At 45.0% G+C, this 20,376-nt stretch overlaps 1 protein-coding gene and 1 long non-coding RNA gene across 3 annotated transcripts in view; one reads left to right on the forward strand and one right to left on the reverse strand.

Annotated features, from left to right (window-relative positions):
• Positions 1-20,376, reverse strand: part of SIPA1L3 (signal induced proliferation associated 1 like 3) — a 249,460-nt gene that overhangs the window by 182,821 nt on the left and 46,263 nt on the right. The gene's annotated exons all lie outside the window — the stretch shown is intronic.
• Positions 5,115-10,888, forward strand: LOC145515660 (uncharacterized). Its single transcript, XR_014060959.1, has 2 exons — positions 5,115-5,181; positions 10,543-10,888. It is a non-coding gene; the product is annotated as an uncharacterized LOC145515660 (long non-coding RNA).

The raw sequence follows: 20,376 nt of genomic DNA on the forward strand, positions 1-20,376 counted from the left end.
TTGTGTCCAAGGGACTCTCAAGAGTCTTCTCCAACACCACAGTTTGAAAGCATCAATTCTTCAGCACTCAGCCTTCCTTCTGGTCCAACTCTCACATCCATACATGACTACTGGAAAAACCATAGCTTTGACTAGATGGACCTTTGTCGGCAAAGTGAGGTTTCTGCTTTTTAATACGCTATCTAGGTTTGTCACAGCTTTTCTTCCAAGGAACAGAAACTGCAAGGAGCTTTACTAGTTCAAAGCTCTTTAACAGGCCTAGGATGTAGCATCTTATTCTTTTTGTCATTTTGCAGAGATGGACACCAAAGCTTGGAAGACTATGTCGCTTGCCCAGGGCCACACTTTAGCGAGAACGGAATACTGTGCTGAGCTCTGTCTAACCACTGCTCTGCACCATCCTGCACAGAGCATACGGCAGTGCTTCCTGAGACTGGAATGACAGGGCATCTGGGAAAGTGCCTCAATGTTCTCAGGAGATTCAAGCAGGCTGTGTCTTTCTCCCAACTTCTTCCACAAAGAACACAACTCCCAAAATTCCAACTTTCATCACACCTGTACTAATGAGCAAGCATACTGATCAGGGCTGGACTTCTAATTCCACATCAGCGCCAAGCAGCCAATTTGGGGCTGAAATCGCTGGCTCTCAGGTTCACGGGTTGAACTTCATTTCCCTGGAATTGAGCTTGTCTCTCCACATACTTGAAGCCAAGACACAAATTACTCTTTACAGTTGAAACTGCCACATAACACTGTGACAGCCCTAGCTAACGCTCACCTCTGTGCCTGTGTGCCAGACACTCTTCACTCCCAACTTATTTAAACCCCACAACTACTTCATGGGGCAGGTCCTATTAGTATCCTCACTTCACAGATGAGAGCGCCGAGGTCCTAAGAAGTGCAGCCCCTTGCCCAAGGTTACTCAGCAAGAAAGCAGCAGAGGCAGATTTGAACACCAGCTCATGGCTCTAGACTCTGCTGACAATCACTACCCTCTATCTGCCCAGAAGATAACTGCAGGTAAAGTTCTGTTTAGCTGTTCATTGTGCCACTAGCGTCATTTATTACTCATTCGTTGACATGTTTTTAAAATCAATTACACGGTCAGGATTGGGCTACAGGAAGTAGCTGCAAGGTTCCACCCTCCAAATGTCTGGTGTAGGGGAACTAACAAGAGAAAAGTCATATTCATAGTATCATACTGACTAGTGAGAAGCTCAAAACTTGAGCTTAGTTGATCCCACTAAGATCAACAACCAGACAAGGATGTCCCCTGTCACCGCTGCTTTTCAACCCTGTATTGGAAGTCCTAGCTAATGTAAGACAAGAAAAGAAAATAAAAGAAATACATATTAGAGAAAAACAAAACTGCCCTTGTTTGCAGATGACATGATTATTATGTCAAAAATCCTGAAGAATTGAGGAGGGAAAGAAGAAACTCCTGGAAATGATTATAGCAAGGTTGTAGGATTCAAGGTTAATATTAAAAAGTCAACTGCTTGTCTATATACCAGCAATGGACAAGTGGAATCCGAAATTAAAAATATAATTACCATTTACATTACCACCCTGCAAAATGAAATACTTAGGTGAGGATATAATAAAATTCCCCAATAAGAGCTATATGAGAAAAATTACAAAATTCTGATAAAGATACCAAAGAACTAAATAAATGGAGAGATATTCCACGTTCATAAACAGTAAGCTCCAATGTGGTCAGGATATCAGTTCCTTCCAACTTGATCTATAGATTCTACATAATCTCAGCAAATTACTTGCTAGATATTGATAAACTGATTCTGAAGTTTATATGGAGAGGCAAAAGACCCAGGACAACCAACATAATATCGAAGGAGAACAGTCGGAGGACTGACACTACCTGACTTCAAGACTCACTACAATAGTCAAGACAGTGTGGTACTGGCTAAAGAACAGACAACTGTATTAATGGAACAGAATGGAAAGCCCAGAAATAGACCCACATAAGTATAGTCAACTGATCTTTGATAAAGGAGCAAAGACAATCTTTTTCAACAAATGGTATTGGAACAGCTGGAAATCCACATGCAAAAAAAATAAAAGAAGAAAGAATCTAGACACAGATCCTCCCCCTTTCACAAAAGTTAACTCAAAATGGGTCACAGACCTAAAGGTAAAATAAAAACTATGAAACTCTTAGAAGACAACACAGGAGAAAATCTAGATGACCTTGGGTACAGTAATAACTTTTTCAGCTATAACACTAAAGGCACAATCCATGAAAGAATCAATAAGCTGGATTTTGTTAAAATTTACTACTTCTGCTTTATGAAAGACAGCGTTAAGAGAATGAGAAGACAAGTCACAGACTGTGATAAAATATTTGCAAAAGACACACGTGATAAAGGACTGCAACCCAAAACATATAAAGAACTCTTAAAACTCAGCAATTAGAAAAACATGATTAAAAATAGACCAAAACTTTAACAAACATCCTATCAAAGAGGATATACAGATGGCAAATAAGCAAATGAAAAGATGCTCCATTTCACCAGGTAAATGAAAATTGAAACAAACAGTGAGATACCACCACATACCCATTAGAATCAGCAAAACCAGAAACTGACAACAGCAAATGCTGACAAGGATATGAAGAAATAGGAACTCTCATTCATTGCTAGTGGGAACACAAAATGGTATAGCCACTTTGGAAGACACCTTGGCAGGTTCTCAGGAAAGTAAACATACTTCTACCATATGATCCAGCAATCATGATCCTTAGTATTTACCAAAGGAGTTGAAACCTCTGTGCACACAGAATGTTTATAGCAGCTTTACTCAAATGCCAAAACTTGGAAATATACATGTGATGGAATATTATTCAGCACAGAGAAGAAATGAGCTATCAAGCCATTAAAAGACATTCAGGAAAGTTAAAGATGTTTACTAAGTGAAAGAAGCCAATATGAAAAGATTACCTACTGTGTGATTCCATCTATATGACATTCCAGAAAAGACAAAACTATGGAGACGGTAAAAAGATCAATGGTTGCCAGAGGTTGGGGGGAGGGAGAATGAACAGGTGGGGCACACAGGATTTTTTAGGGCAGTGAAAATTTGCATGACATCACAATGGTAGACTCACAGCATACATTAGTTTAAACTCACAGAAAGTATAAAACCAAGAGTGAACCCTAACAGTTTATAGTAAACTATAAACTCTGGGTGATAACAATGTTTCAATGTAAGTTCATCAATTATAATAAATGTATCACTATGGTGGGGGATATTGATAATGGGGGAAGTTACTCAAGAGTGGGGTATGGATTCATGAAAAGTCTCCATACCTTCTCCTCAATTTTTGCTATGACTCTAAAACTGCTATAAAAAGTAAAGTCTACTTTAAAAAGAATCAATCATAATAAAACAAGCCATCAGTGAAAAGGCATATGTTATTCTGAGATAAAAAATATTCATAATTTAAAAATATTAAGCATCATATAAAATAAGAGTTTTTTTAATGAAGACTTAATTAAAAGACCCTTTCTCCCTGGAAGGAAAGTTATGACAAACCTAGACAGAATATTAAAAAGCAGAGACATCACTTTGCCAAAAATGGTCTGTATAGTCAAAGCCATGGCTTTTTTCAGTAGTCATGTATGGATGTGAGGCTTGGATGATACAGAAGGCTGAGCACCAAAGAACTGATGCTTTTGAACTGAGGTGCTGGAGAAGACTCTTGAGAGTCCCTTGGACAGCAAGGAGATCAAACCAGTTAATGCTAAAGGAAATCAACTCTGAATATTCATTGGAAGGACTGATGCTGAAGGACTGGAGGCTGAAGCGCCAATACTTTGGCCACCTGATGCGAACAGACAGCTCACTGCAAGAGACCCTGAAGCTGGGAAAGACTGAAGGCAGAAGCAGAAGGGGTTGGCAAAGGATGAGATGGCTGGACAGCATCACTGACTCAATGGACATGAACTTGGGCAAACTCCGGGAGATAGGAGGGACAGTGAGGTCTGGCATGATGCAGTCCATAGGGTTGCAAAGAGTCGGACATGACTTACTGATTGAAAAACAAAATAAGGGTTTTTTAATGAAGACTTTAGGATCATTTTGCAATATATACAGATATAAAATCATTACATTGTATACTTGGAACTATTGATAATATGTTATATCAACCATGGGCTTCCCCAGTGGCTCAGCATTAAAGAACCTGCCTGCAAAGCAGGAGACGTGGGTAAGAGATGTGGGTTTGATCCCTGGGTTTGGAAGATCCCCTGGAGAAAGAAAATGGCAACCCAACCCAGTATTCTTGCCTGGAAAATCCCAATCCATGGGGTCACAAAAGAATCTGACACAACTGGGTGACTAAATAACAATTTATCAACTATAATTCAATTAAAAAAATCCACAAACTTAATCTAAAAAAATGATATGAATGAACTAATTTACAAAACAGAAATAGACTCACAGATATAGAAAACAAGTTTATGGTTACTAAAAGGGGAAAGGGGAGGAGAGAAAAATTAGGAGTTTGGGATAAACATATACGCACTGCTGCTAAGTCGCTTCAGTCATGTCCGACTCTTAGCGACCCCATGGACTGTAGCCTATCAGGCTCCTCCATCCATGGGATTTTCCAGGCAAGAGTACTGGAGTGGGGTGCCATTGCCTTCTCCAATATACACACTACTATATATAAAATAAATAACCAACAAGGACCACTGTATAGCACAGAAAACTATACTCAATATCTTTCAATAATATATAAGGGAAAATAATCTGAAATAACCGAATCACTGTGCTGTACACCTAAAGCTAACATAATACTGTAAATCAACTGTACTTCAATGAAGGGGGAAAAAAGGAGAAAAAACAAAAACATCTCCAAATCCCACGTATTTTGTTTTTTATACATCTATAATGGGCCGAACACAAGACCCACCTCATGGGGCTGCTGAGAAAATTAAATGAGTTAACCCAAGCACCTGCAGTGCCTGGCATGGTGAGCACCCAATAAATGTCAACTATTACTTCATCTCCAGCACACTGGACAGCACCAGGCACACAGTAGGCACTCCCTGGCCCCAGGGTGTTTAGCCATTTGCAAAGAGAGGCCCAGTCTAAGGGAGGAGATGACCTGGGAGGCCTTTGGGAGCCAATGGGATTGTTCACTAGGCATCAGAGAAGCAGGTAAAACTGACCTGTGCAAGAAACTGGTCCTTTCTTTTAAATTTTTATTGGAGTATAGTTGATTTACAGTGTTATGTTAGTTTCTTATGCACAGCAAATTGAATCAATTATGTTGTGTTGTGTTAGTTGCAGCGTCATGTCCGACTCTTTGCGACCCCATGGACTGCAGCCCACTAGGCTCCTCCATCCATGGAACTCTCCAGGCAAGAACACTGGAGTGGGTTGCCATTCCCTTCTCCAGGGCATCTTCCCTACTCAGGGATCGAACCCAGGTCTCCTGCACTGCAGGCAAATTCTTTACCATCTCAGGCATGGGAATCACACATACACACATTCACTCTTCTTTAGATTCTTTTCCCATCTAGGTCATTACAGAGTATTTTTTTTTTTTTTTAATTTTTTTTTTTTTTTCATTACAGAGTATTGACTAGAGTTCCCTGTACTATATGGTAGGTCCTTACAAGTTATCTATTTTACATGTGTGTTTGTGTCACTCCCAATCTCATTTATCCCTTCCCCCTCCCTTCTCCCTTGGCAATCAAAAGTTTAAGAAACTGGTTCTGCAGCTTTTCTCTGGCTGCTCTGGGCTCAGTTCCCAGAGCCTGCCCCTCCACACTGATCTAGGAGGTATAATTATCTCCCGGATTAGACAGCTACAACTCAAGAGGCTTTAACACTGTGTCCCTCATAAGCTTCCTTCTAGCACTTCAGGTTGGGGGCCAATTGTTTTGCCACATTTCATGGGTCACTTTCTGCAAACTGACCACAACATGGACATGTGCAAAATCCGGGGAAGTCTCATGATAGCTAGATTGGTAAATGAGTTTCTATGCTTGCAAATATTTACTGAGCCTGCCTGTGAATATGTTATTTGTATTCTACCGAGAGAGAGAATTAGAAAACTATTTCCCACTTGCCCTTGCACTTAAGAGTGGTCACGTGACTTTATATGGCCAAAGACATAAAAGGAAGTCTGGTGGAATTACATTCCTGATTAAATAGACAATCTTCTCCAGGTATTTGCAGGCAGATGGTCTTTGGAAAAAGTGAGATGTTACTGCAAATGCAGAGAGGGCAGTGCTCTCCTGAAATGGTGGTGGTACTGTCCTCCCTGACATCAAGTTCCTCCCGAATATACAGCATACAGACCTCTGGATGGAAAGCAGAAGGTGTCCAGTGATGTAATAATAATTGCTGGCAACCCCTTTTGTCACTACTTGCTGTGCACTATTTTAAGTGCAATACAAATGATAACTCATTTCAGCCTCAGCACAGGACCAAAAGGCAGGTATTATCATCTCCATTTATAGACGACCAAAGTCAAGCACAATGAGGTTAAGTAACTTTCCCGATGTAGATAGTAAGTGGCAGAGGACCTATCAGAACCCACGTGACCAGGCTTCCTAACCAAAAATCTCCACTGTGGACTTCCCTGATGGCCCAGTGGTTAAGAATCCACCTGCAGATGCAGGGGACACAGGTTCGATCCCTGGTCCGGGAAGATCCCACACGCCACAGAGCAACTAAGCCGGGGTCACAGCTACTGAGCCTGCGCCTACAGACTGTGCACTGCAACTAGAGAGAAGCCACTGCAATGAGGAGCCCGAACACCACAATTAGAGAAAGCCCACAGGCAGTAACAAAGACCCAGCACGGCCAAAACAAAATTTTTTTAATAAAGCCTTCATTGTGAGCTACACTAACAAAGTATGAGCACAAGGCTGCCTTTGATTATTAAAAATAGTCAAAATTATCGCTACCACATACTGAGCGCTTACTATGTGGCAACCTGAGAGCCTAGCATAGTGTGTTACCCTCCAAAGACCCCCTGTGCTCAGCATCATGACCATGTTCACTGAAAAGCTGAGAGGTGACTACACTTGACCTCTATCACATGATTGGTAAGGACCACGGAGATCAGAGGTACAAGCCTGTAAACCCCTAGACACTGGATCACAGATCTTGGAAATAGCTTGCAGGAGACATTTCTTTTCACTATTAACCACACTCAATAACCTGTTCTCAAGGACACTACTGGCCTCTCCTGGGCCACGTGTGATAAAGGCCACGTGTACTTGGCCACAGAGAAAAGCAGGGCATGGAAGGAAACAGAGCAGAACTCCACACCCAGCTGCTCCTAGAATCAAGGCCATGGTCCCTCCCTCGACCCTCAGGGCCTTGGAGCTAGAACAGGCCCTTCCCCGCCACTGTAGCCTCACAGCCTCGTCTCTGCTCTGGAGGAAGCCCCGCTCCCCAGAACCTCAACAAACACTCTTCTCTTGGCCTAGAATGTTCTTCCTCGCACCTCCCTTTGCCCCACTACACATTGTTCTCTTTCCCTTAATTAACTCCTACCCAACCTTCAATGTTTAGCCACTGGGCTGGATAACAAGAGAGCTCCGGGACCTGCTGCTAAGATTTCAAAAAATCAAATAAAAAAGCCAAGTACAGAACAGGGTGTGGAGTAGGCTGCACTTTGTATAAGGAGGGGAAGATAAAAATAGATATTTGCATTTGCATAAAGAAACCTTAGAGGATACACAAGAGACTAATACAAATGATTACTTAAGGGGTGGAGGGACAAGGTAGGCAGCGAAAGGGGTAGGAGAGAGCTCAGTGTGTACGTCTACACATGCGCACACATGCACAGAGGCATGCACACAGAACTGACTTTTGAAGTTTACAGATGTATGACCTACTTTTTAAAAAGTATCCTGAAAACAAAGCAGGGGGGATTCCCTGGTAGCTCAGTGCTAAAGAACCCACCTGCCAATGCAGGAGACACGGGTTCGATCCCTGGTGCGGGAAGATCCCACATGCTGTGAAACAACGGAGCCTGCGCACCCCAACTACTGAGCCTGTGCTCTACAGCCCGAGAACTGCAAGGGCTGAAGCCCACATGCCCTAGAGCCTGTGCTCCACGACAAAAGAAGCCACAGCAATGAGAAACCCGTGCACCACAACCGCGCAGCAATGAAGAGCCAGCACAACCAAAAATCAATCAATAAATAAAATTTAAAACAAACAAAACAAAACAAAGCAGGAGTGATGGGCAGAGGGTAAGAGATGGACTGTGACCACAAACCTGAACACATCCATCTGTGGGACTCCTCGATAATGTCCGGCTCACTCACTGGCCCTCAGGACCCCTGAGGTCAGGTCTGGACCCCCTCCGGCTGCCAGCCAGGGGCCTGGCACGCAGCTGTTGCCTGAGAAATGCTCAGAGTGAGCGGAAACGGATGCACAATTCAACTCACCACCCGCTGCACACCGGAGCTTAGCCCACTGCTTGCCTGTTTCCATGAAATAAACTAATGAGTGTGGAGGAAGGGAACACAATTACTGTACAAGAAAAGGGCTCTAAGACATGCTGCTGAAAGAAAAGAGTGTGGTTCAGGGGTCAGCCACCTCTTCCTGTCAATGGCCAGAGAGTAAATCTTTTTTAAGTCTGGGGGTGTCGCATGGTTCTGTTTCAACTACTCACCTTTGCCCTGTTGTGTGAGAGCAGCCCTGACAATATAAGCACGGCTGTGCTCCAACATGACTTCACTCACGGACACTAAAACCCGAAGTTCATCTAATTTCACATGTCATGAATACTCTTGATTTTTTAAAAAATTTATTTGGCTGCATCAGGTCTTAGTCGTGGTACTGGCAGGCTTAGCTGCTCGCTGGCATGTGGGATCTTAGTTCCCTGACCAGGGATCGAACCCGCATCCCCTGTGTTGCAAGGTGGATTCTTTTTTTTTTTTTTAATACTTATTTTTATTTATTTGGCTGCATAGGGTCTTAAGTTGTGGTACGTGGGAATCTAGCTTCCTGACCAGGGATCAAACCCAGGCCCCTTGTACTGGGAGTGCAGGGTCTTAGCCAGTGGACCACAAGGGAACTCCCCAAGGTGGATTCTTAACCACTGGACCACCAGGACAGTCCCGATTTTTTTCTTTTTTTAACCATTAAAAAAATGTAAAAATCATTCTTAGCTCCTGGACCATCCAGAAACACGCAGCAGACTGAGTGGCCCATGGTCTGCAGTCTGACGCCCTGGGTATAGAGAATGGCTACCGTGTGTGTGCTTGTTGTATACACACAGAGAATTTCTGGAAGGAGACAGGTCACAGTGGCTGATTCTATGCAGGGTTCAGAGATGGATAAGGCAGGAAGTTCATTTTTTAATTTTTAAATAATGTGGAGCTAGTGGTAAAGAGCTCGCCTGCCAATGAAGATCTAACAGGCACAGGTTCAATCCCTGGGTCAGGGAGATCCCCTGGAGAAGGAAACGGCAACCCACTCCAGTATTTGTGCCTGGGAAATCCCATGGACAAAGGAGCCTGGCGGGCTCCAGTCCATGCAGTTGCAATGAGTCAGACACGACTAAAGCAACTTAGCACATGGCACACCATGTAAGAATTAAAGCGCTGTCTTAAAGTTAATACTTAAACAAGAAAAGAGGCTGTGCATGGGGTGAAGAGCCCATGCTCAGAAGTTAGAGACCATGGCTGGAATCCCAACTCTTCCTCACCTGCTGTGGACCCAACAGACACGTTATTTTCCATCTCTGAGCCCCAGCACCATGGGGATAACATCAGTACTGGCTTCACAGGCAGTTGGGAGGCTTCCACGGGTTAATAAGCCTTTTGCACAGCGCCAGGCACCTGGAAAGTGCTGGCTATTATTATCCTCATTAAGAGTCATTCATGGGGAAGAGCCTTCCTCCGAAGGGAAGCCTGAAACATAACTGCGGCTGTAAAATTCCCCTCGAGAGTCCGCCCAGTCCCACAGCGAGTCATTCGACTGTCCACATAATGGATGCCTTGTGACGTAAGGAAGCTCATTTGTATTAGCAACCACATTCCACAAAGATGCCTCCTGGAGCCACGTCTGCATGTCCTGTTTGGCGGGGAAGGAGGACAGTTTCCCAGCACAGGGTCTGTCCCTGAGTGTCACACGGGGTGGACTGCGACATGCATCCACTCAGTGCCCATTTATTAAATGTCTACTGTGTGCCAGGGCATGCAGGTAGACACCCCTCTGCACCATGCCCTGGAGGCTGCAGGTGCAAACATGGGCTTCTTTTAAATTAACTGATGGGGGACTTCCCTGGCAGTCCCGTGGCTGGGGCTCCAAGCTTCTACTGCAGGGGACAGGGGTTCTATCCCTGGTCGAGGAACTAAGATCCCACAGAACAGCCAAAAACAAACAAACTGATGGAATCAGAGGGAAGGCAGATGCATTGGTGGTGTGCTCCTACAATCCTGTGCTTTTCCTGTGTGTTTATTCATTCAACAAATATATGCTGACCTCCGAAGAGCCAGGCATTATTCTAGGTACTTGGTCTTAACCAGGCCCCTTGTTTTTCAGCTGCTTCCCTCTGAACTTGGAGACCTGTCAGGAAAAGACCTTGCTCATTATCATTCCCTCTGTGTCCTCTGTCCTTAGAGCGGGTCATGGTACAGAGCAGGCAAATAACCAACGTTAATGGGGTCAAATTACTGAGCTTGGAGGACATCTGGGGTCTGGGCCTGCCCCAATTTTGAATGACAGCAGCCTACTTCTAGGAGAAGAGCTCCTTCCCCAGCTCCTCCTAGCTTGGGGAGGAGGGGGCTGTCAATCATGGGACCCTGCCTCCCCCCAACACCACACAAGCTTCTGCCAGTCAGCTGCTCTTGCTCATGAATTTGGACTTCAATAAAAATAATGACGACGGTAATTATGGCAATAAAATAAAAACAAAAGCAGGTAATATTTATCAAAGCCACATACTCTGTACTAGGCACTATTCTAAATCTGTCTCAAATAGTAACTTATATCCTCACAACAACCTTTCTATTCTTTTTAAAAAATTATTATCTCATTGTTATCTTATTTTTTGGCCATATCGTGCTGCATGTGGGGTCTCAGTTCACCAACAGGGAGTCAAATCCACGGCCCTTGCTGTGGAAGCATGGAGTCTTAACCACTGGACCACCAGGGAAGTCCCAATCCTTCTGTTCTTATTCCCTGTCTTACAGCTGACAAACTGAGGCACAGAAAGGTTGGGAAACCTCTGAGTAAGTAGTGAGGTTGGGATTCATCCTCGGGAGGCCAGCTATGGAGTCAGAGCTCCTCACAGCTCCCATCCCCTGGTCCCTCGGCCCCTGAGATGGCCCTGAACACCCACCTCGAGGCGCCCCCGAGCTGCCTGACCCCGGTTTCACTTTTACTGCAGGTGGCCCCAGCTGGTTTCTGTTGCCTGCAACCCAAGAACCGGACTGATAAACCCGGAATACTTACTTGGTTTCACATTTTCTGCCAGATGGTCAGAGAGTGCTTCCAAGTGCTATAGGGCAGGGGCAGCTTATGAACATTTGAGGACGTGGAGTTGGTGGGTCAGGGCACTGGGGGCTCTTTCCACAGTGGGGAGGAAGGGGATGAGGGGAGGGAGGAGAAACAGAGAGCAAGGAGAGAACCAAGGGGACTCATTAGGTGAGAGCTCTCTCCAGGGGGTGGGGTGTGGGACTGTTACTGGCATTTTGGGTGGCATAATCCTTTGCTGGGCTTTCCAGGTGGCTTAGTGATAAAAGAATCCACCTGCCAATGCAAGAGATAAGGGTTCGATCCCTGGGTCAGGAAGATTCCCCTGGAGAAGGGAATGGCAACCCACTCTAGCATTCTTGCCTGGGAAATCTCATGGACAGAAGAGCCTGGCAGGCTGCAGTCCATGGGGTCGCAAAGAGTCGGACACAACTGAACAACTCAGCACAAGCACGATGTATTTTGGAATGCATGTTTAAGGTTAACTTAATATATGGAGATGACACAAACTCATGAGAGTGGCCCTCTTGTTACTAATTTTCTGCATTGCAGGATATTCAGCATCCTTGGTCCCCAGGTCCTAAATTCCTGTGGTGTCCCTGCCATTTCAGTGTGAGACCAAACCTACCCCCATATGTTCCTGAAGGCCTCCTGGGAATGGAATCCAGTGGCTGCTGCCCTAACACCCATACCAAGTCCCCAGGCCTGGCAGCCCCCATCCAGCTCTTCCCGAGCTTGGATTCTGGCCCTAGGCTGGGTTCTTTGATTTTCTATTAGCTGTTTTAAGTCCCACAACACACAAGTTTTCATGACCTGTTAACACGGAGAGAGCCCCTGCTACATGCCAGGAGCTGTTCTAAACATCTTACATACAGCCACTCATTGAATCCTCACAGCCACCAATGAAGTGGGCACCATAACCAAGGTCACTGCTATCTGACAGATGAGGAAACCGAGCCTGATTAGGCTGCAGGTCTCACTCGTAGGTAGAGGGGCCTTGCTTGGAAGCAGTCTCCTCAGAGTCCAGTGAGGTTATGACCAGTGTCTCCGGCTTCCCAGTTCACCGTGAAGGTGGTCTGCTTCCCCTCTGCCCAGATGCTGCCCACACACCACCACTCAGCTTTAGGCCTCAGCACAGACAGACACATGCCTCCGCAGGAAGCCCTGCCCCTCCTCACCACCCTCCCCGAACCCAGGACCTGTGTTCCACACATTCACATGCTCTCTGTTGTTGTTTAGCTGCTAAGCCATGTTCGATTCTTTTTTCAATCCCATGGACTGTAGCCTGCCAGGCTCTTCTGTTCATGGGATTCTCCAGACAAGAATATTGGAGTGGGTTGCCATTCCCTTCCCCAGGGGATCATCCCAATCCAGGGATCAAACCTGTGCCTCCTGCACCAGCAGGTGCATTCTTTACCACTGAGCCACCAGCAAAACCCTCACATGCTCTCCAAGCTCCCTGTATTTCTCCTTGATGGTGTCTGTCACTGCGGCAATCGGCGCTGGTGAAGTTATCTGTTGAGTGCCTGAGTCTTTCGCCTCCCCTCCCGACTGTCAATTCCATGAAGGCAGGGACTTGCTTAATGATGTACCTGTGTCTGGTGGCTCAGATCTGACCCCTGGAAATACTAGCTGAGTAACAAATCAACCACTTTTAAAAAAATTCACATTTAAAACTAGGACAGCAAAACACTGGCTGTTAAAACCAAAACCAGGGTGAAGGGGTGGCCTAGAATCGAAGGAGGCAACGAGATCAACAGAGTCACTTAAGCATTTCAGTGGTGGAGCTGAGAAGGCGAGGATGCACCCCTGGGTGCTGCAGCAGAAGGAGGGGAGTCTGTGACGGTACCAATGTGGTATCAACTCAAAAGTCAGCAACAAAATAAACACGAGGGAAATGAAAGCATGAAAGTAAACATACTCCTCCTTCCAGAATTTCAAGCTTTCTACTCCTGTGCTCACTTTCTCTCCTCATGACAGTAGGGTTAATTAAGAGCACAGGTCAGAACCACACCTTCTGTGTTTAAATCCCATCCCTGCCATGAATAAATAACTATACGATCTCAGGCACGGGCCAATTAACCCCTGTGCATCAGGAAAATGGGGACACAGCAGGATTCAGCTCATAAGATGGTTCACTCATAAACTCGAGGCACACGGTAAGCGCTCAATGAAGACTAGCTGTTACCATCATCATGATCAGCATCACTGCTCTTTGGCCCTAAGACCGAGACAATGGGCCCAATGGGACCTGCAATTTCCTACCCTTAATGCCTAAGCTGTCCGCTCTCTTTGTTGCCAAAATCCTTGGACTCGGAGCCAACAAATCAGTCCCTCTCCAGTCCTGTGTGATCTAAGATGAGTTCTGACACTTAAGATCGAGCGTTCAATGTAACATCCACTTCAGCATTTGAAAAGCCAACCGCACATCTTATGGAGCAGCCCAGAGGTACCCAGAGGTTGTATCAAATGTTTACCTCGCACACACTCAACAATGCACATGACCCCTTCCTTCCTCCAAAGGACCAATCATTAAGGTGGGACAGGTGTTCAGCATTCCACTTCATGAGCATTTGTTCTGGTGTGAATATGAGAGGGGAGTCAAGCATACACTATTTCCTCAGGCAGGCTCAGCTAGCAGCTCACCACCCTGAGCAGTATTCCAGTGTCTCATGACGCACATTTTCCTAAAACATGGCCTCTTGAGGCAAACCAGCTCCTTCAGGAGGCACTTGTCAGAAAGAAGAATGCATGTTCTGAACCTGGGCAAGAAATCAGCTGTATGGGATGTAGTGTAATATTAACTTCCTGTTAATACACCTTCCTCAGTACACTTTCTCCCTTTTCCCTTTAATTACTGAACTCCTTACATGTTAGCCAGGCACATGGTTGATGTGAATGCAGACTACATTTCCCTGCTATCCTTGCAGCTAGGTGTGGTCATGTGACTAAGTTCAGCCCAACAGGACAGAAGTGGAAGAGCTGTGCTTGATTTCTGGGTCAGCTCATTGAAGTGTGATAGAATTCAGGAGCTCCATTAATTTAGAGGTGGAAGATTACCTCTTTTATTTTCACTAGCTTCTAACTGAAATTCAGTATTTCCTTCCATTATGAACACAGGCAAACCACAGTAGTTTTCACAATACCTGTGAATTTGTCACCTACAATAGAAATCACAGGTGTTGTTTTTTTTAACCACACAAACATCTTACAAACATCTCAAAACAGTATCAGTGTCTTCTGGTACTTTGAAATCATGTAGCTATTGGCCCTGTCATTGGGTTTTGCCACACTATATCACAAATTTGTTATCTTCCTATTTCAAAAATTTTGTTTTGGGACTTTCCTGGCAGTCCAGTGGTTAAGACTACATGCTTCCACTGCAGGGGGCACAGGTTCTATCATTGGTCAGGGAACTAAGTTCCCATATGCTTCCTGGCCAAAACACCACAACATAAAACAGAAGCAATATTATAACAAATTCAATAAATTTCTTAAAAGTGGTACACATTAAAAAAACTTTTTTAAAAATGAAACAGTAAATTTTATGGTGTGTGAATTCTCTCTCAAAACAGAAGTAACTAGTGCTTTAAGAAGAAGGAGAGGTACCCTTTCTCTTATATCCTCCCTTACCTGTGGGTTGGAAGGCACATGTGGTGATGGTGGGGAGTCCTTCTGGACCATGCAGATGAGGACAACATCCCAGGAATGGGGAGCAAAAAGCTGGCAGGAGCCTGGGTCCTCAAGACTGTGGAGCTGCCTCGTCAGTCCTGGGCTGCTCACTCTCAAATGTTTCAGGAAAGAGAAATCAATTGCTCCCTCATTGATGCCACTGCTATTCTGGGTCTGTTACAGCAGCCAAACCCATATTCAACTAATACCCAACATCTTTTTTTCTCTTTGCTTTTAAGTTTTAAATTGTGAAAGTATGATAACACATTTACAGGAGACTTGGAAAATACAGAACAAAGTTACATACAGTTCCACTATATATTACAATTATTTTTTAAGTAGATGAAGTAAAATTTTTAGTTGGTGTTTCAATATCAAACTCTCAAAAATTAACAGAATGAATATACAGAAAAGTATACAGTAGACCTGAAAAGCACCATGAACCAATTCAACATAATGAAGATTTATACAATTTTCACACAACAGTAGGGTACAAATTCGATTCCAGTTCCCATAGACTATAAACTCAAAGACACTGGAACATATCCAGGGACATAAAACAAGGTGCAAAAAATTCACGGTCTAAAGGTATTGAAATCATACAGAGTCTGTTCTCTTGTCACTGTGGAATTGTGTTAGAAATCAATACCAAAAGATACTTGAAAATAACCCACATATTTTTAAGTGATACTAGACATCTTAAGAGGAAGTTCAAGGTCATCTGACCCTAAGTGCTTCTGCTTTACTCAATGACTGCCAAAGCTAACTCTGCCACTAGGCGCACCCCCCAACCTCAAGTGTCCCCACCCCTGCCTCTTGCAGGAGAGGAGGGGTCAGCCACTGTGGCTGTCATGCCAGTTTGGTGACCTCTCCACTGTGCACCGAGAGGCTGACTGTGGCTTTAGCAGAGAACAGAGCCACATGGGAAAAGGTTCCAAGTGCAGGAGACTCCATGGCCTGCAGAGATTCAGGACAATGTAACCAAGTGTTAAAACGCCTGACTTTAGCTTCCCCCTCTCTGGCCTCTTCTGATACAAGATGACTAACAGGCTAATTAAAAATGTGTGTTCCTCCTCCTTCTCTAGTTAACGTGGTGAAGTTTTTATTGTCAGGAGATGGACCATCTCAACTGGCCCCAAGACTCCAAAAAGAAGGTCACTTTGGGTATCATTTAAAACCCAGAGGCCTATAAAAAAATATAGCTGAGGCAGGCATTTCATTTAATCTACTAGTAAAACTTTCACTCTGAAATTTCACTGCCAGGGTTTAAAAAACTTCCGGTCAGTCACTGTTTCCTGTCCCAGTTCAATGACAGGTTAATCATAATTTTAAATGAGTAAACCTTTCCACTTCCACCACATTCATTTAATAAAGATTTCTTTTTAAGCACCTAGCATATACTGCAGATGCAACATGAGGAAATAAAAAACAGGCCTGGGCGTGACCTGCTGGGGTTTACAGCCCAGTGGAGAAGACAGGCATTAAACATGTGAAGGCAAACATAACGTATAATTAAATATTATGATAACTGCTCTGAAGATTTGCCAGGCAAGGATAACAGGGGGCCTAGTTTAGAATCAGGATGGTGCAGGACTCTTAGAAGCCTTGCTATTAAGCTGCAATCTTCAGGATGAAAACCAAAGCTAGGAGAAAAGCCATCAGGAAAAGCATTTCAAGGACAAGGAAGCGCATGAACAAAGGCTCTGAGGATAGAAAAGTTTGGCTTGCTTCAGAAACTCAATCAAAGACTGGCTCATATGCTGTGAGTGAGGTCAGCAGGGGCTGTATTGTAGGGCACCTTGTAGGGCATGATAAGGATTTTTTTTTTTTTTTGGCCATACCACACAGCATGAGGGGGTCTTAGTTCCCTGACCAGGGAACAAACCCATGCCCCTGCAGTGGAAACGCAAAATCTTAACCGCTGGAAAGCCAGGGAAGTCCTGGCCATGAAAAGGATCTCTGAAAGTTATTGTTGGTACAGGAGTAAATTAGTAGGTAACTGTTCTTTGCTCCCACTGGTAGCCACTGTCTCTTTTCCCACAAAGCACCTTATCTGCACTTGGAGCCCATATCGCCCCCACTTGCAGGCCAGGAGATGTCAGTGGGGCTCCAGCCCTGACCCAGGACTAAGTTCATCAAGGCGTCCCACCTTCCCCAGGTCATACCGAAGGTAATACTTGCAGACATGACCTCTGCTGGCTCCCAGTGAACTTCAGAACTTTGTAGAAATTCCCACACACCAAAAAAAAAAAAAAAAAAAAAGGCCTAAGAAAGCTCTTTTTCCGCTGGACTTGAGCCTCATAATTTGAGGCTAGAGTTGTTGCAATCATAACTATCAGAGAACAACCAATTTAAGACTGGAACTGTGATAAATATATATTTGGTCTTTGTCCCCAGTTGCTGACACAGAGCTTCTAAAACCCTTGGAATTTCCTGAATGACAGGGGTGATCGGAACATCTTGCTGTGTGTAACGATACCTGAGTTTATGCTCATAAAGTGACTCTTGACTGAGAGGCCCCTGAGAGTTTCAGGATGGGGGCCAGTCACACTAGAAAGACCAAGGCATCATCAAAGGGTTGTTAACTGTCCACCTCAACCCTCGACCTACAGGAAGGGAGGGGGGCTAGAGGTTGAGATAACCACCAAAGGCCAGTCATTTCATCAACTGGGCCTACATACTGAGATCTCCATCAAACCCTAAACAATGGGTTGGGAGAGCGTCCAGGCTGGTGAACAGGTGGAGGCACGGGGAGTGTGGTGCCAGGGAGCCATGGAAGCTCTGTGGTCCTCCTCCCACACTCCACGCTGTGCATCCTTTCCACTGGACTCATCCTGTGCTGCATCCTTTATCATAAACCGGTAAAGCTAAATAACGTGTTTTCCAGTCTTCTGTGAGCTGTTACAGCAAATTATCTTTTTTTTTAAAACAGATTTTTTTTTTTTTTAATTTTTGGTTGCACTGGGTCTTTCTTGCAGTGTGCAGGCTTCTCATTGTGGTGGCTTCTCTTGTTACAGAGCACAGGCTCTAGGCACTTGGGCTTTGGGAGTTGTGGCAAGTGGGCTCTAGAGCACAGGCTCATGGGTTGTGGGGCATGGGCTTAGCTGCTCCAAGGCATGTGGGATCTTCCCAGACCAGAGATCGAAGCCATGTCTCACCTGCATTGGCAGGCAGGTTCTTAGTCACTGTGCCACCAGGGAAGTCCATCTAGAAAACAGTTAAGTTGGCCAAAAAGTTCGACTGGGTTTTTCCATAACATCTTAAGGAAAAACCTGAATGAACTTTTTAGCCAATCCAATATCAAACCTGAAACCCTCAATTTATAGGGTTTAACTATAAACCGGAGTCACTGGAACCCTCAATTTATAGTCAGTTGGTCAGCAGGACAGGGGGCCACCCGGGCCTTGCACCTGGCATCAAAGTGGGGGCACCCTTGGGAGCTAAGCCCTTCACCTGTGGGGTCTGTGCCAACTCAGGGTAGCTATTTTCAGAACTGGATTGAGTTGTGGGACACCTGGTTACTGTCCAGAGAGCTGAAGGACTGGATGTTATGAGGGAAACACCCACACATTTGGTGTCAGAACTGTTATGAGTAAAAACAGCTCAGAGGAACCAACTGAGAGATCAAGGAGAAAAACTCAGTATTGGTGATAGCATAATTCGAGCTCTGGATCCAGTTGCATCTAAAGCATGAAGCTCATGACATAATGAACTTCAATTACGTCATGCCAACTAACACAATATTGTAAAGCAACTACTGTATACTCCAATAAAAACTAACTAAAAAAATCATGTCATACCAATGATTTCTGAACTTCCTCAGGCCAGTTTGGATTGGGTTTTGCTTCTCGTGATCCTAGTTTCCTGACTACCAGAAATGGACTGGAGGGTTTATATATGGGGTATGCACGTGGGCTCAGTCACTTAGTCGTGTCTCTTTGTGACCCAGTGAACTGTAGCCCACCAGGCTCCTCTGTCCTTGAGATTTCCCAGGCAAGAATGCTGGAGGGGGTCGCCATTTCCTTCTCCAGGGGATCTTCCCAACCCACGGATCGAATCCACATCTCCTGCACTGGCAGGCGGATCCTTTACCACTGTGCCACCGGGGAAGCACGTACAGGATATAACATGACTTTATTTCTATATTTGGAGAATGAATCGAGGAAGCCAGAATAGAAGCAGTGAGCCAATTAGGAGGCTACTTCAATAGTCTCATTGAAAGATGAGGTCACCAGAGCCTATTAACAAGACTAACATTTACTGGGCACTTAGTATGTGACAGGAACTGAGCTGAGTGCTTTAGTAACCTAACAACCCTAGTGCATGGGTAGTATTATCAGAGCGGCTTTTCTTCTGGTGTGAGTTGAACTGTGTCCCCTTCAAAACTCATATGCTGAAGTCCTAGTCTTCAGCACGTGAGAATGGGACCTTATTTGGAGACAGAGTTGTTGTAAATGTAACCAATTATGCTAGAAGGAAATGACAGCCCACTCCATTATTCTTGCCTGGAGAATTCCATGGACGGAGGAGCCTGGCGGGCTACATCCATGCGGTCGTAGAGTAGGACGTGACTGAGCGACTAACACTTTGACTTCACAAACTGACACTGGAATTGGGTGGGCCCCTAACCCAGTGTGACTGGTGCCCTTAGAAGAAAGAGGAATTTGGACACAGACATACATGCAGGGAGAACACCATATACCATGTGAAAGTGAAGACAGAGTTCAAAATGAGGCACCAGAAGCCAGGAAATACCAAACACTGCCAGCAAACCTTCAGGAGCTAGGAGTGAGGCAAACAGTTTTCCTCATGGCCCTGTGAAAGAATCAACCTTGCCAACACTGGATCTTGGACTTGTAGCCTCTAGAACTGCAAGATGATACATTTAGTTGTTTAATCCACCCAGTTCATGGTACTTGGTTATGGCAGCTCAAGCAAACTAATACTGTGAAGAGGAACCTGAGGCCTGGAGGGTTGGGGTCACCATCATCAAATGCCCCGGCTGGAGGGGGAGGTGCTGGATCTGTCTACTTTGGGAGGCCATGTTTCCAACCACCGTTCTGTTCCCCAACCCCGCGGTCTAGAAATGGCCCCGACCCTCCCTGTGCCCTGGTCTCTATCAGCATGACTGATATCAGCCTCCCCACGCCCCCAGGGCCTGGAGGAGTGAGAAGGGAAGATGGGCTGCCCAGAAGTGGGGCAATCCCGGACAGCATTCTGCACAGAAGT

Source organism: Giraffa tippelskirchi, chromosome 7 (genome assembly GCF_054371585.1).
Source record: "Giraffa tippelskirchi isolate mGirTip1 chromosome 7, T2T-mGirTip1v1.2.pri, whole genome shotgun sequence".
Taxonomy (NCBI): Eukaryota; Metazoa; Chordata; class Mammalia; order Artiodactyla; family Giraffidae; genus Giraffa; species Giraffa tippelskirchi.